Source organism: Triturus cristatus, chromosome 8 (genome assembly GCF_964204655.1).
Source record: "Triturus cristatus chromosome 8, aTriCri1.1, whole genome shotgun sequence".
NCBI classification, from domain to species: domain Eukaryota; kingdom Metazoa; phylum Chordata; class Amphibia; order Caudata; family Salamandridae; genus Triturus; species Triturus cristatus.
In genome coordinates, this window is record NC_140591.1 from 152,881,187 (window position 1) to 152,899,442 (window position 18,256).

Below are 18,256 nucleotides of genomic sequence, written 5' to 3' on the forward strand. Positions count from 1 at the left end.
TTAGGTTCCTTAGATTTAGTTTTTGCAAAGACTAAAGCCGAGGGTAAGTGCATTTGTGCTGCGTAAACTGAGTTTTACTCCCTTGAAGTTTGTGAACAGTCCAGAGACATTGTTAAATGCCTGGTCTGACTAAGTTTGGAAAAATTTGTTGTCTTGGTTGTAAGATGGACTCCCGACTTGAGGACTCTTGTCCGATTCCTTCGGTTGGAACTCCCACATATGAGCTCTACTCGAAACATGGTATTGGCCCCATTGCCTTTAACGAGACATGGACTCGATACACAAAGAAAGATGGTGTTCTTAAATGGCCAGAAAATGGTAGTTTTGATCCCGATGTGCTAGATAATTTAGAAACAGTTTTGTTCAAAAGAAAGACCGGCCGGCAATGTTTGACTCTCTCCGCCTTTGGCGTAAGGAAGCCAAACAGAAAGAAATTAAACAAGCAAAACGAGCTAGGAAAACACAGGGTATGACGATTATACAGGCTGCTCAACAGTTCAAGAATGATGAAATTGACAATGCGACTGAAATCTCAGAAAGACAACATCGTATGGCGATAGATAAATGCTATCCGGTGTTGCCTGTTTCTCCTTCTGACAATAAGAAAGAAATAGAAGAAGATCCCCTAATGTCTCGTTTATTGAGATTGCCTCCGCCTTATGCGCAAAATACTAATGTGCCTCAGCCGTTAGAGCCTGCTCAGATGCTGGTAGTACCTCCGCCGGGACCGCCTCTTCAGCATTTGCCTCCTTCAGTACTACCGCCCTTGCCGGTTTCATCATTAGTCTCAGCTTCTCAACCTTCATCTCCTGATCTTAGCTCTCCTTTGCCTTCTGCTCCTCCTGTAATTTCTAGTTCTTCTCTTGATAATTCTCCTAATATTCTGTCTCCAGTTCTGATGTCTAATTCACCGTCTATGCGTAAGCGTCTCACAGATTCCATCACTAGTATTTTATCTCCTTTCTTTGGAGCTCTTAATGTGTCTCCGGCTTTTGCTCGAAGACAATCACGTAGTCAGTTCCCAGATTTTGAGGAACGAGAGAAGTTAGATTCACTTGCACAAAGATGGATCAAGAAGGGTCCACAATATAGTATGTCTGATATTATGCCCACCTTTTTGCAATGGAATGCACCTACACAAAGGTATGTTTTTAATGTAATGTGTGATATTCTCATTAAAGAATGGGAAGATGTGAGTTCGAGTCCGATCTCACAAGATTTATTAGATGTCCAAGCCGATTTTGAAAAAGGACTTATTATAGGTTCCAAAGTTGAGGAAGCTGTAAGGACACTCATCTCTTATAGAACCTTATTGTTCTCTCAGATTTTTCTTGATTCTGATCCGTCGGTTAAACTGACATCGAAAAATTACCCTAAGAGAGAGGTTCCTCCAGTTTGGAAAGAGGAAGTTGCAGCCGCAGGTGCTAATCCAGCTATTCCAGCTCACTTTCAGCGTATATGGGTACATGTACCATGGAAAAGGTCTGAAGTTTTGGCCCTTAAGCAGACTCTACCAGATCCTCGTAAGAACCCTGCAGGATATTACAAAGAATTATCGCAGACAATCGATGCTTGTATTATGAATCTGGCAGATATTGATATGCTAATGGGTAATGTAGTCCCACAGACAATATGGGCTAAAATTCGTAGAGAGGATCACGCACAAGAACTGGTTGCTAATTGGGATGCCATAGCTGATACAGATAGAGACCAAGTGGGTGGTGCAAAGCCTGACGCTTTGATCTCGGAACTTCCTGGTAGGATCATTACATTAATGAAAACTATGATGCCTGCTTTGAGAGTGAATTGGGATAAGCTAGTGTCACGTGGTTTTAGGCCACTCCCTATTTACAGTGCTAAGTTAGCTTAATCACGTTAGCTGTTGGAAAACCATCTTGTTGCTTTTGCTGCCTTTGCACCCGACACTGTTGTTACATGTTATTAATTTGAGAAATGCAGACTCGCTCTTTTCTCAAGGGAATGTTATTTATACATCCTTAACAGTTGCTAGTGCCCTTGGTCTGTACATCGAGTAAAGAACTGTTCTAGGACACTAGACGGTGCCGGCTGATTGTGTTCAGGGTGATCGTACCACTGTTTAGTCACAACATGCACGCAGCTGCAAATACCAGAAAGTCGTGGGCTTTAATATCACAGCGCAGCATATTGTTAAGGCATTCGATAGAAGAGCTGTTGCAGAGAACACTGAGCTGATCCTGTGATGTGATACACCTAAGCTGATCTATACGGTATGGGGTCCCCTATGCAAGCCTATGAGACCTTCTAATAGTCTAATAATATTTTATTAGTTGCTAGAGAAAGGAGGGTGGTTATTTTCCACTGTCATTATTAATATGATCGCTCCTTTTATATTCTATGGTATTGTAACAATGTTAATGGTAATGATCTTAACCATTTGTCTACTTATGTTAGCCAAAGTACTGTATAACAGGACTCGAGGTTTATGAATAAATTCTTTAAACTTTACTGTGTCTTAGTTATTCTGTTGTGGACTGATATATATATGTGCAAACGGGTATTTCGGGTTCCCACCATTCCTGAGAATAACTAAGTCGCTTGTTCTGGGTTGTCTATACATTGGGACCGCCGAGCTAAATCTCGGATAACGAATGTGACACTAAGCTAGTCGGATAAGGGGTTCTTAGTTCTGAGGGGAGTTTCTGGTACACCACAATTCTCTAAGGTTCTGGTTTCCTGCGCATAGTTCTGTGCATACGCAGAATCCCTACAACACTAGCAGCATGTAAGCAAAAGAAAGATGAAAGTGTCTCTGATTTCTTTACTCGCTTCGAGGAGACATTTATTGATCATAGTGGTCAAGACATGGCTACCGAAGGTGGACAGCGATTATTTGTGGACAAATTTGTATTCAATTTGCTTCCCGAGCTGTCACACAAATTAAAGGATTCAGAAAGTTCTTGGGCTGTTTCTTCTTCTGCCCAGATATTGGCTACTGCACAATATTACGAGAATAGAGACAAAGAAGAAAAAGAAAAGCAAGAGAAGAAGACGAAAGATTTAAAAACGAAGGTTCTCTTGCAGCAAGCTTATCCGCCACGTTATGTTCAGCCTCAAACTCAACAGCCACCGCAGTTTCAGAGATTGTATCAGAAACCTGAGCCATACATTCCGCGACCTTTGTTAGGTCCTAATCAATGTGCTTATTGTAGAGAGGAAGGTCATTTTAAGAGCAGTTGTCCGATTTTATTGCAGTGCAATGGCGCATCATCTGCTCCACGAGGTCGTGCTGGCCTCCAGTCAGCAAACAGAGGTAGAGGTCGAGGTATGTTAACTCAAGAACAGCGTGCCCTTCCTTCTCCTAATTCCATGAACTACTTTGATAAGCAGAATGTGAGATCCACTCAATATTATAATAAGGACCATTATGTTGAAGGCGAGAATGAGAGTCTTCATGCCAACTAGGACAGCCATGGACAAAGTAGAGGAGTTGTGCCAATCCCAGTAGATCAAAATGGCCCTTATGTAAACGTCACTACAATGGGTGTATCAGAGCCATTCCTTCTAGATACTGGAGCAATGAGCACTTCTCTGTGTTCTGCGCCTGTACTAGGTACCCCAGATTACACTAAGCCTTTTGCGCTGTATGTTCACGAGAAAGAAGGTTGTGCATTCTCTGTCTTGACACAGCAATTTGGAGATAGACAGCAACCATGTGCTTATTTTTCGGCTACGTTAGATCCCGTAGCTAAAGCATTGCCTAGTTGTCTCAAAGCCACAGCAGCCGCAGCGATTTCCATCCGACAGTCCGCTGGAATAGTGTTAGATAACACTCTCATTGTCATGGTACCACATGCAGTGGATACCTTACTAAATAGAACAAAGACACAACATCTCACTAGTGCACGTTTAACTGGTTACGAGCTGACGCTATTGGCTAGTCACGTACACATCAAACGATGCAATACTCTGAATCCAGCTACTTTGTTGCCCCTTCCTAATAAGCAGAGTGTTGAGGATCAACATGACTGTTTCTTCCGTACTGAGGAAGAGACAAAAGGAAGAATTGATTTGAGAGACACACCGTTAGAGAATCCAGATGGGACTCTATGGGTGGATGGTTCTTGTTTTAAGATGCCTAATGGGGATACGGTTTCAGCCTATGCTGTAACTACCTTACATACGATTGTGGAAACTGCACGTGTTAGACACAACTCAGCGCAAGCAGCAGAGTTGATAGCACTGATGAGAGCTTGTGTACTATCAAAAGGGAAAAGAGTGAACGTGTACACTGACAGTCAGTATGCCTTTGGTGTCGCGTTCAATTTTGGGCGTCTCTGGAAAGAGAGGGGTTACCTAACTTCACATGGCACTAAGGGCCTCATGTAGGTAGCCCAATACGGTCGGTAACGGCCGATTTTCGGTAAATATACCGTTACCGACCGGTATTTAGGCTTTTGCTATGTAGGGGGATAATTCCTGTATTCGGTAATTTACCGAATCGGTAAAATTACCGAATCGGTAATTTTACCGATTCGGTAAATACCGAATACAGAAATGAGATGTAGGGGGACTGTGTGGTGGGTGTGGGGATTCGTTATTTACCACCAACTAATAGTTGGTGGTAAATGACGATTAGGTGTGAAAATGCATTTTTTTGCCCTGTGAAGTGTGCAATGTGGCAGACATACATGCCCCTAGGGCATGTATGTGCGCCACATGTGCACACATGGACGAATCAGGGGTGCAACAGGGTGTCAATGTGACACCCTGCCACCCATGATGATGCCTCCCCCCATTACCGAATCGGTATTTACCGATTCAGTAATGAGGCATACCTTCCCATTGATTCAATCAATGGGAATTACCTCATTACCGAATCGGTAAATACCGATTCGGTAATTACCGACTTACTCCGATTCGGTAACATTTACCAAATTATTACCTACATACACTTTACCGATAAAATCGGTAAAATTCGGTATTTAAGAATCGGTAAAGTGTATGCCACCTACATATGGCCCTAAGATACAACATGGTCAGTTAGTGACTGATCTCCTTGAGTCACTTACTTTACCTTTCCAAATAGCGATAGTGAAGTGTAGTGCTCACAAGAAGATTACGGATGATATTGGACGGGGAAATGCATTTGCTGATGAAACAGCAAAGAAAACAGCGAAAGATTGAATGAGTCGAATGTATATGGCAGGTCCTGCGAATTGGGTCAGAGAGAGAGGAATGTGTGAGAATAACGGGGAAAGCGTGAAAACTATTCAGAAAGAGGCTACAGAAAGAGAGCTGAGCAAGTGGAGAGAAAGTACGGGAATGTTAGATGAGATGGGTTGTTGGGAAGAATTATCCGAACATCAACGTTGGTTGTTACCAGATGCTTATGTACTCCCAGTGGTTACTATGGCTCATGGTCCAGCTCACCTTAGTGCAAAAGGCATTTGTAAACTTCTAGCTCCAGTTTGGCAAAATGAGAATATCCCGAAATGTGCAGACAACGTAGTAAAGCATTGTATTGTTTGTCTGATGTATAATCCAGGAAAGGGAACCCCCACTCCAGCAGGTCACTTTGCTCCTCCGACATACCCATTTGAAGTGTGGCAAATCGATTACAGTCACATGGATCGATGCAACAACCTCAAATATGTTCTGGTGGTAGTATGTGCCTTTTCGAGATGGATAGAAGCATACCCTTTGAAAGACAACACAGCTTTGTCCACAGCCAAAATCCTTCTAAAAGAATTCTTTCCCAGATTTGGATTGCCGCGCATTGTCTGGAGTGACAATGGGAGCGAATTTGTTGGCCAAGTCATGCAGAAAGTTTGTGCAGGTCTTGGAATCAAGCAAAAGTTCCATGCGCCGAATCATCCCCAATCAGCAGGTTTAGTAGAATGTTACAATGGGACCTTGAAGTTAAAGTTAGCGAAGATTCAAGCAAGTACGGGACTTAATTGGCCTGATGCTTTGCCGTTAACTTTGCTATCCACCAGAAGTGCAGTACACTCTCGTCTGGGACTTAGCCCTTACGAAGTGGTGTTTGGCCGTCCGGTCAACATATGGGGAATACCTCGTCCTAAAAAGTTCTCAGATTTGCCCTACCCAATGTTGATTGACTATTTGCATGACCTTACAACTAAATTGCATGTCCTTCATCGACAGGTTCAGAGTGCTTTACCGGAGGCTTCCACAGATCCAGGTCACTCCATCCGTCCAGGTGACTGGGTCTGCATCCGCAATTTTCAGAGGAAGAAGAATTTGGAGCCCAGATGGCGGAAGCCCCGAATGGTCCTTCTCACGACAAGGACAGCAGTTAAAGTTGAAGGAAAGAAAAATTGGATTCACGGTGTGCACTGCAAGAAAGTACCTTTGCCCTTGCCTTTTGATCAGTGGGTTCGTAGAGGGGTTGGTGACTGTGAAGGCGAAACAGTTCCACGATTCATACCCTTTAGCGATGCACACCTGAATGGGACATTGTCTGAGAAAGAGGACGACGACATTTTACAGGAAGCGATTCCATTGCCTCGTCGCTTAAATACGACTGAACCAAGAACATTGTTTCAAGATAGGAGTGTTCCTGGGAAGGAGCACTACAATCTTAGGCCCAGACAAAATAACATTTGAGACTTTCTTCTCCCTTGTGTAGTGTTCTGTTTAGGTTCCAGGGTCGCGGTAGGAGTCTAGGTCTCGACCTGAGTAGTGACAATAGGTCTGCAGGATCTTTCAGTGTCATAGGACGGTTGAGCATCGTGACTTTAGTGATTGAGGAAGATTTCCGTGAGCATCCACTAGTGAAAATGGAAACTACACCAAGTATTGAAGAGAGAAAAAATGAAATAAAGAAAGCATCTTGTAAAATAATGTACAGTCGTTACAGTATAACCCTATGTATTTTGATATCATTATGTATTGTTTTGGCGATTATTGGTTGGATAGTTTATGTTTTGCAGCCAAAAAACACCTCCCCTTCCTCCTCTTTGCCTTCTTCTACTATCTCTCCACACCTTTCACCTTTTTCATACTTTTCCTTCACATGAACTTGTCAGAAGAACCGAGTATTACAACAATTCCTTTGTCCAGCTATTGCACCAGCATCAATTAGTGGTCAACACAACTGATTGTTGGGTATGTGGTCTTATGCCGCATACTACTGAGAAAGGAATACCATATTTAGTTCTCCCTTTCTCCTATGAGGGTTCCGCTTGGGCATTCTTTGTTATTTTCTCAAATGCATATCAAAGTAAATTCAGACGGTCTGTTGCTTCACAAATTAATTATCCGGATTTTAGTCATAGTTCTTTGATTAAGGGTATGGTAGTTATGGCTAAAATTATGGAGAATAGCAAGATTTCTATCGATGAAAGACAAGCCTACACCAATTGGAACGTCACCCAATATATGTCGAGTCTTAGTAATAAAATGGGAAAGGAGAAATCCTCACCAATCTGGACTATACCGCACCAAGGTAACTTCTGTTTAAAAATAAATGATCGTTCTTCTGACACTGCACCAAAGAGTAACTGCTCCTACACCTACATTTATTCCTCTCTGAGCTCACCTCCTCTAGTACCGTCTCAAGGCACCTATTTCATTTGTCATGATAGAGCTTATACCTGGTTGCCAACGGGTTTCTCTGGTACCTGCTACATAGCTTTCCTTCTTCCTCCTACTTACACTGCTTCTGCCAATTATCACCGAACCCGTCTCAGCCGAGGAATTATTGACTCCAAAGACACCACGGGACAAGAAGGAGGAGATTTCCTTAAAGGTTTTCTTCCTTTCTGGGGTCCAATGGCCAACAGCAGAAATATAAGGCAACTGGTCCGTGTTGTAGAGACTACGATAGACATCACTGTAGGAGCCTTGAGTAATATCACGGTGGAACTACAAGCGGATCGTCTTATGACCCTACAAAATCGAGTTGCCTTAGACTTTATTCTTGCCGATCGTGGTGGAGTGTGTAAATTGATCGGGTCAAGCTGTTGTATTTTCATTCCTAATCACGCTCCGACAGTCTACCAAGCGATTTCCAAGTTGCATAAGATCTCCGAGTCTATTCATCAGGACGAAGGAGATTGTTCCTTAACGGAATGGTTTTGGGGACTACTGTCCAAATGGGGTTGGAAAGTATTGACATTCCTTGGAGTAATCTTGACAATCATATTTTCCTGTTGCCTTTGTATGCACTGTGGTCCCGCTATCTGTGATCTTTGTGCCACTATGTGCATTTCAAGACCCAAACCTCAAGTAACGGAAAACATAAGGATGATGTTACAACAACAGCTTGATGATCTTATGGCTATTGATGTGGACTCAGATTAACGTGAGTCTATCTTGCCTGAGTTCTGGCAAAAGGAGGGTCTGAGGAACTTCGATTTTCGATCACGATCGAATCGACCTGCCATTTTGTAACACGCCGCCATTTTGTGTTGCCATCACTCAGGCAGCACGGCGAACGAAGTCTATTCTGCCTTTCCCATAGCTTGGTGTCAAAATCCATCCTCGGCCTTGTTTGCGAGGCTGGTGTTTGGACTAGCCGAGTACACTAATCCGTGTCTGGCTTTCCTAATCCCTGTTTCAACCATCTGTAGGCCCACACCATTCTTTCCTGATCATATCTTATCGACTGGTCTTCACTGTCTCCTGCTAGCATTCTCTTGTGTCATGCCCGTCCTCCAATACATACAAACGTATCTCACCACCTGCAAGTCAGTTGTATTCTGTTAATGAATCAGTTCGGGGGTGGGATGACAAACATAGTTGGAGGAGAGGACTCTTTGAGTCATCTGATCTTTTTGTTTTCGAACCTTTCTTACTGGTTCTGCTTTGTTTTCCACTTACCCTATTGGCTCTTTTCTTCTTTGCTTGGGGCGTGTGTTCTGTTAATAATTCTGTATTGTATAGTATTTAATCTGATGCGCCACAGAGTGAAGTGGCAGTCTCCTGAGAACCTACTTTGTGTACTTCTAGGATAACTGTACTAGCTGCAGCTAAATAAATCCAATCTTCTAACGCCGACAGAGTGTCCCGTGTCTCTGTGTTACGAAGCAGGTGAACCCAGAAGACGGAGGGCGTACCCTGCGCCGCCAGGTCCAAAAGGTTCTGGCTCTTCATTAGTTGAAAAAACTAAACGACTGAACATCCCCGCCTGCCTTCTCTCTCTTGACGCTTGACGCGGAGAAGGCATTTGACAGGGTGGACTGGTCCTATCTCCACGCCGTGTTGTGTAAAATAGGACTTGGGTGGGAATTCATCTCAGAAGTCATGGCGTTGTATGTTGCCCCAACTGCCTGCATCCAAGTGAATGGGTGAGTCACTATACAGTCAGTCAGTCAAGTATGCTTTATTCGAAAAATATTCATAAAAGCAAAAACAATAATACTATAAGAGCAATTCATACATTAAAAAAGAATTAAATTCCAATCGATGATACCAGAATAGAAACATACTGAATATAAATTACAAACTTGGTTACTGATCCTATTTAAACAAAATAATATTCTATACAAAAGTAGTAGAAGTGAATCAATCCCGGAAGATAAAAGTGCTATATAATTTAAAAAAGTTAAAATGGATTAAAAAATGAATTAAAATGCAGACAGATGAATATCAGAGAATAGTCAGATGACTAGCAGTCTCTATCTAAGCGAGAGAATAGTCAAATAACTAGCAGTCTCTGTCTAGGCAAGAGAATAGTCAAATAACTAGCAGTCTCTTTCGAGCAAGCAAATATTCAAGTGGCTAAAAATCTCTGTCTTATCGACCATGCCCACCCTAGGTATTTTGCAGTGGCAACTGATATCCAACTCAAAGTATTAGTGCAAATAATGCGCAAAGCAACAGTGCTGCTGGTGGTCCCTAGATTTTTACACATCGGGGACAACCAAATGCGTCTTGGAGCAGCATAAGCTTTGCATGAAAACAAAAAATGGCCAATTGTTTCTTTAATAAAGCCACAAATAGGGCAGCTACCACAAGATCCACCATCCCACTTAACTGTCAGATATCTAAGGGGAAGAGCGCCTGCTCTATGTTGAAAAAGGAGTTTTCTTTCACCCGGCTTATTTATGATGTCCCAAAATGGTTCTAAACAGGGGTATAACTTAGCCTCCAAGAATTCTCCAGTCATAGACCCCGCACTGGAGCTACTCCAATGCCGAGAGGCGACCATCTCCCAATAGATATCTTTTAGAACACATGTTGTGGGGAAAATTGCACTCTCCGGGTCTTCCCAAAGTGAGCGCAGACCAAGCTCAGTCAAGGTTATCTTAAGCGTTTTTAACCGTCCAATTTTGTGGAATACATCAGTTCTTATTATGTCTAGAAAACCCTCGGCATAGTGAGAGAGCACAGGAGTCGTCCATATCCTACGCCAGTATAAGATTGGGCGAAGCTTAACCAGATCTGAAACTGCTCTTCTACCCAGGTCATATTTAAGGGGGAGCAGAGGGGTGCTTTTAGGAACACCCGTTATAGCCCTAAAGAATTTATTTTCAGAAGATTGAAGCACAACCACTTTCTCAAAGCCCCAGAGCTCAGCACCATAAAGGGCGGAGCCTCGGGCCTTTGCTTCATAGACCTGTAGGGCGGGTTTGATTGGTTTAGTTAAGGATTTCCTGTGCTCAGCACAGATAGCACCAGACAATTGCCTGTGTCTAAGTGAGGCAATGTCGATATGACGGCGCCAACTTTTATTGCTAGAAATATGCATGCCTAGGTATGTGAAAGAATTCACAACTTCTAGCGGGCGGTCATTTAGAGTAATTTTAGTTTTAAAATTACGATGGGGGTTAAAGGACATAAGTTTTGTTTTAGCTGAATTAATTTCTAATCCATACTCCCCACAAAATTGGTCAAAAATAGATAAAGCACGCTGCAAGCCACTAGGGGTTTTAGATAAAATAAGCGTATCGTCTGCAAACATTAAAATGGGGATCTTGATCCCGGCTAAAAACGGAGCATCCACTTGAGCAGAAAGCATGCGGTCTACAACCTCATTAATATACAAAGTGAAAAGTACAGGGGGCATTGAACAACCTTGTCGGACTCCCCGCTCAACTGGGAAGTCCACTGTAACCGAGCCTAATCCCCCCCATTGTATTCTTGCAAAATTAAATTCGTGGAGCTTGTGTACTATCAAAAGGGAAAAGAGTGAACGTGTACACTGACAGTCAGTATGCCTTTGGTGTCGCGTTCAATTTTGGGCGTCTCTGGAAAGAGAGGGGTTACCTAACTTCACATGGCACTAAGGGCCTCATGTAGGTAGCCCAATACCGGTCGGTAACGGCCGATTTTCGGTAAATATACCGTTACCGACCGGTATTTAGGCTTTTGCTATGTAGGGGGATAATTCCTGTATTCAGTAATTTACCGAATCGGTAAAATTACCGAATCGGTAATTTTACCGATTCGGTAAATACCGAATACAGAAATGAGATGTAGGGGGACTGTGTGGTGGGTGTGGGGATTCGTTATTTACCACCAACTAATAGTTGGTGGTAAATGACGATTAGGTGTGAAAATGCATTTTTTTGCCCTGTGAAGTGTGCAATGTGGCAGACATACATGCCCCTAGGGCATGTATGTGCGCCACATGTGCACACATGGATGAATCAGGGGTGCAACAGGGTGTCAATGTGACACCCTGCCACCCATGATGATGCCTCCCCCCATTACCGAATCGGTATTTACCGATTCAGTAATGAGGCATACCTTCCCATTGATTCAATCAATGGGAATTACCTCATTACCGAATCGGTAAATACCGATTCGGTAATTACCGACTTACTCCGATTCGGTAACATTTACCGAATTATTACCTACATACACTTTACCGATAAAATTGGTAAAATTCGGTATTTAAGAATCGGTAAAGTGTATGCCACCTACATATGGCCCTAAGATACAACATGGTCAGTTAGTGACTGATCTCCTTGAGTCACTTACTTTACCTTTCCAAATAGCGATAGTGAAGTGTAGTGCTCACAAGAAGATTACGGATGAAATTGGACGGGGAAATGCATTTGCTGATGAAACAGCAAAGAAAACAGCGAAAGATTGAATGAGTCGAATGTATATGGCAGGTCCTGCGAATTGGGTCAGAGAGAGAGGAATGTGTGAGAATAACGGGGAAAGCGTGAAAACTATTCAGAAAGAGGCTACAGAAAGAGAGCTGAGCAAGTGGAGAGAAAGTACGGGAATGTTAGATGAGATGGGTTGTTGGGAAGAATTATCCGAACATCAACGTTGGTTGTTACCAGATGCTTATGTACTCCCAGTGGTTACTATGGCTCATGGTCCAGCTCACCTTAGTGCAAAAGGCATTTGTAAACTTCTAGCTCCAGTTTGGCAAAATGAGAATATCCCGAAATGTGCAGACAACGTAGTAAAGCATTGTATTGTTTGTCTGATGTATAATCCAGGAAAGGGAACCCCCACTCCAGCAGGTCACTTTGCTCCTCCGACATACCCATTTGAAGTGTGGCAAATCGATTACAGTCACATGGATCGATGCAACAACCTCAAATATGTTCTGGTGGTAGTATGTGCCTTTTCGAGATGGATAGAAGCATACCCTTTGAAAGACAACACAGCTTTGTCCACAGCCAAAATCCTTCTAAAAGAATTCTTTCCCAGATTTGGATTGCCGCGCATTGTCTGGAGTGACAATGGGAGCGAATTTGTTGGCCAAGTCATGCAGAAAGTTTGTGCAGGTCTTGCAATCAAGCAAAAGTTCCATGCGGCGAATCATCCCCAATCAGCAGGTTTAGTAGAATGTTACAATGGGACCTTGAAGTTAAAGTTAGCGAAGATTCAAGCAAGTACGGGACTTAATTGGCCTGATGCTTTGCCGTTAACTTTGCTATCCACCAGAACTGCAGTACACTCTCGTCTGGGACTTAGCCCTTACGAAGTGGTGTTTGGCCGTCCGGTCAACATATGGGGAATACCTCGTCCTAAAAAGTTCTCAGATTTGCCCTACCCAATGTTGATTGACTATTTGCATGACCTTACAACTAAATTGCATGTCCTTCATCGACAGGTTCAGAGTGCTTTACCGGAGGCTTCCACAGATCCAGGTCACTCCATCCGTCCAGGTGACTGGGTCTGCATCCGCAATTTTCAGAGGAAGAAGAATTTGGAGCCCAGATGGCGGAAGCCCCGAATGGTCCTTCTCACGACAAGGACAGCAGTTAAAGTTGAAGGAAAGAAAAATTGGATTCACGGTGTGCACTGCAAGAAAGTACCTTTGCCCTTGCCTTTTGATCAGTGGGTTCGTAGAGGGGTTGGTGACTGTGAAGGCGAAACAGTTCCACGATTCATACCCTTTAGCGATGCACACCTGAATGGGACATTGTCTGAGAAAGAGGACGACGACATTTTACAGGAAGCGATTCCATTGCCTCGTCGCTTAAATACGACTGAACCAAGAACATTGTTTCAAGATAGGAGTGTTCCTGGGAAGGAGCACTACAATCTTAGGCCCAGACAAAATAACATTTGAGACTTTCTTCTCCCTTGTGTAGTGTTCTGTTTAGGTTGCAGGGTCGCGGTAGGAGTCTAGGTCTCGACCTGAGTAGTGACAATAGGTCTGCAGGATCTTTCAGTGTCATAGGACGGTTGAGCATCGTGACTTTAGTGATTGAGGAAGATTTCCGTGAGCATCCACTAGTGAAAATGGAAACTACACCAAGTATTGAAGAGAGAAAAAATGAAATAAAGAAAGCATCTTGTAAAATAATGTACAGTCGTTACAGTATAACCCTATGTATTTTGATATCATTATGTATTGTTTAGGCGATTATTGGTTGGATAGTTTATGTTTTGCAGCCAAAAAACACCTCCCCTTCCTCCTCTTTGCCTTCTTCTACTATCTCTCCACACCTTTCACCTTTTTCATACTTTTCCTTCACATGAACTTGTCAGAAGAACCGAGTATTACAACAATTCCTTTGTCCAGCTATTGCACCAGCATCAATTAGTGATCAACACAACTGATTGTTGGGTATGTGGTCTTATGCCGCATACTACTGAGAAAGGAATACCATATTTAGTTCTCCCTTTCTCCTATGAGGGTTCCGCTTGGGCATTCTTTGTTATTTTCTCAAATGCATATCAAAGTAAATTCAGACGGTCTGTTGCTTCACAAATTAATTATCCGGATTTTAGTCATAGTTCTTTGATTAAGGGTATGGTAGTTATGGCTAAAATTATGGAGAATAGCAAGATTTCTATCGATGAAAGAAAAGCCTACACCAATTGGAACGTCACCCAATATATGTCGAGTCTTAGTAATAAAATGGGAAAGGAGAAATCCTCACCAATCTGGACTATACCGCACCAAGGTAACTTCTGTTTAAAAATAAATGATCGTTCTTCTGACACTGCACCAAAGAGTAACTGCTCCTACACCTACATTTATTCCTCTCTGAGCTCACCTCCTCTTGTACCGTCTCAAGGCACCTATTTCATTTGTCATGATAGAGCTTATACCTGGTTGCCAACGGGTTTCTCTGGTACCTGCTACATAGCTTTCCTTCTTCCTCCTACTTACACTGCTTCTGCCAATTATCACCGAACCCGTCTCAGCCGAGGAATTATTGACTCCAAAGACACCACGGGACAAGAAGGAGGAGATTTCCTTAAAGGTTTTCTTCCTTTCTGGGGTCCAATGGCCAACAGCAGAAATATAAGGCAACTGGTCCGTGTTGTAGAGACTACGATAGACATCACTGTAGGAGCCTTGAGTAATATCACGGTGGAACTACAAGCGGATCGTCTTATGACCCTACAAAATCGAGTTGCCTTAGACTTTATTCTTGCCGATCGTGGTGGAGTGTGTAAATTGATCGGGTCAAGCTGTTGTATTTTCATTCCTAATCACGCTCCGACAGTCTACCAAGCGATTTCCAAGTTGCATAAGATCTCCGAGTCTATTCATCAGGACGAAGGAGATTGTTCCTTAACGGAATGGTTTTGGGGACTACTGTCCAAATGGGGTTGGAAAGTATTGACATTCCTTGGAGTAATCTTGACAATCATATTTTCCTGTTGCCTTTGTATGCACTGTGGTCCCGCTATCTGTGATCTTTGTGCCACTATGTGCATTTCAAGACCCAAACCTCAAGTAACGGAAAACATAAGGATGATGTTACAACAACAGCTTGATGATCTTATGGCTATTGATGTGGACTCAGATTAACGTGAGTCTATCTTGCCTGAGTTCTGGCAAAAGGAGGGTCTGAGGAACTTCGATTTTCGATCACGATCGAATCGACCTGCCATTTTGTAACACGCCGCCATTTTGTGTTGCCATCACTCAGGCAGCACGGCGAACGAAGTCTATTCTGCCTTTCCCATAGCTTGGTGTCAAAATCCATCCTCGGCCTTGTTTGCGAGGCTGGTGTTTGGACTAGCCGAGTACACTAATCCGTGTCTGGCTTTCCTAATCCCTGTTTCAACCATCTGTAGGCCCACACCATTCTTTCCTGATCATATCTTATCGACTGGCCTTCACTGTCTCCTGCTAGCATTCTCTTGTGTCATGCCCGTCCTCCAATACATACAAACGTATCTCACCACCTGCAAGTCAGTTGTATTCTGTTAATGAATCAGTTCGGGGGTGGGATGACAAACATAGTTGGAGGAGAGGACTCTTTGAGTCATCTGATCTTTTTGTTTTCGAACCTTTCTTACTGGTTCTGCTTTGTTTTCCACTTACCCTATTGGCTCTTTTCTTCTTTGCTTGGGGCGTGTGTTCTGTTAATAATTCTGTATTGTATAGTATTTAATCTGATGCGCCACAGAGTGAAGTGGCAGTCTCCTGAGAACCTACTTTGTGTACTTCTAGGATAACTGTACTAGCTGCAGCTAAATAAATCCAATCTTCTAACGCCGACAGAGTGTCCCGTGTCTCTGTGTTACGAAGCAGGTGAACCCAGAAGACGGAGGGCGTACCCTGCGCCGCCAGGTCCAAAAGGTTCTGGCTCTTCATTAGTTGAAAAAACTAAACGACTGAACATCCCCGCCTGCCTTCTCTCTCTTGACGCTTGACGCGGAGAAGGCATTTGACAGGGTGGACTGGTCCTATCTCCACGCCGTGTTGTGTAAAATAGGACTTGGGTGGGAATTCATCTCAGAAGTCATGGCGTTGTATGTTGCCCCAACTGCCTGCATCCAAGTGAATGGGTGAGTCACTATACAGTCAGTCAGTCAAGTATGCTTTATTCGAAAAATATTCATAAAAGCAAAAACAATAATACTATAAGAGCAATTCATACATTAAAAAAGAATTAAATTCCAATCGATGATACCAGAATAGAAACATACTGAATATAAATTACAAACTTGGTTACTGATCCTATTTAAACAAAATAATATTCTATACAAAAGTAGTAGAAGTGAATCAATCCCGGAAGTTAAAAGTGCTATATAATTTAAAAAAGTTAAAATGGATTAAAAAATGAATTAAAATGCAGACAGATGAATATCAGAGAATAGTCAGATGACTAGCAGTCTCTATCTAAGCGAGAGAATAGTCAAATAACTAGCAGTCTCTCTCTAGGCAAGAGAATAGTCAAATAACTAGCAGTCTCTTTCGAGCAAGCAAATATTCAAGTGGCTAAAAATCTCTGTCTTATCGACCATGCCCACCCTAGGTATTTTGCAGTGGCAACTGATATCCAACTCAAAGTATTAGTGCAAATAATGCGCAAAGCAACAGTGCTGCTGGTGGTCCCTAGATTTTTACACATCGGGGACAACCAAATGCGCCTTGGAGCAGCATAAGCTTTGCATGAAAACAAAAAATGGCCAATTGTTTCTTTAATAAAGCCACAAATAGGGCAGCTACCACAAGATCCACCATCCCACTTAACTGTCAGATATCTAAGGGGAAGAGCGCCTGCTCTAAGTTGAAAAAGGAGTTTTCTTTCACCCGGCTTATTTATGATGTCCCAAAATGGTTCTAAACAGGGGTATAACTTAGCCTCCAAGAATTCTCCAGTCATAGACCCCGCACTGGAGCTACTCCAATGCCGAGAGGCGACCATCTCCCAATAGATATCTTTTAGAACACATGTTGTGGGGAAAATTGCACTCTCCGGGTCTTCCCAAAGTGAGCGCAGACCAAGCTCAGTCAAGGTTATCTTAAGCGTTTTTAACCGTCCAATTTTGTGGAATACATCAGTTCTTATTATGTCTAGAAAACCCTCGGCATAGTGAGAGAGCACAGGAGTCGTCCATATCCTACGCCAGTATAAGATTGGGCGAAGCTTAACCAGATCTGAAACTGCTCTTCTACCCAGGTCATATTTAAGGGGGAGCAGAGGGGTGCTTTTAGGAACACCCGTTATAGCCCTAAAGAATTTATTTTCAGAAGATTGAAGCACAACCACTTTCTCAAAGCCCCAGAGCTCAGCACCATAAAGGGCGGAGCCTCGGGCCTTTGCTTCATAGACCTGTAGGGCGGGTTTGATTGGTTTAGTTAAGGATTTCCTGTGCTCAGCACAGATAGCACCAGACAATTGCCTGTGTCTAAGTGAGGCAATGTCGATATGACGGCGCCAACTTTTATCGCTAGAAATATGCATGCCTAGGTATGTGAAAGAATTCACAACTTCTAGCGGGCGGTCATTTAGAGTAATTTTAGTTTTAAAATTACGATGGGGGTTAAAGGACATAAGTTTTGTTTTAGCTGAATTAATTTCTAATCCATACTCCCCACAAAATTGGTCAAAAATAGATAAAGCACGCTGCAAGCCACTAGGGGTTTTAGATAAAATAAGCGTATCGTCTGCAAACATTAAAATGGGGATCTTGATCCCGGCTAAAAACGGAGCATCCACTTGAGCAGAAAGCATGCGGTCTACAACCTCATTAATATACAAAGTGAAAAGTACAGGCGGCATTGAACAACCTTGTCGGACTCCCCGCTCAACTGGGAAGTCCACTGTAACCGAGCCTAATCCTCCCCATTGTATTCTTGCAAAATTAAATTTGTGGAGCTTGTGTACTATCAAAAGGGAAAAGAGTGAACGTGTACACTGACAGTCAGTATGCCTTTGGTGTCGCGTTCAATTTTGGGCGTCTCTGGAAAGAGAGGGGTTACCTAACTTCACATGGCACTAAGGGCCTCATGTAGGTAGCCCAATACCGGTCGGTAACGGCCGATTTTCGGTAAATATACCGTTACCGACCGGTATTTAGGCTTTTTCTATGTAGGGGGATAATTCCTGTATTCGGTAATTTACCGAATCGGTAAAATTACCGA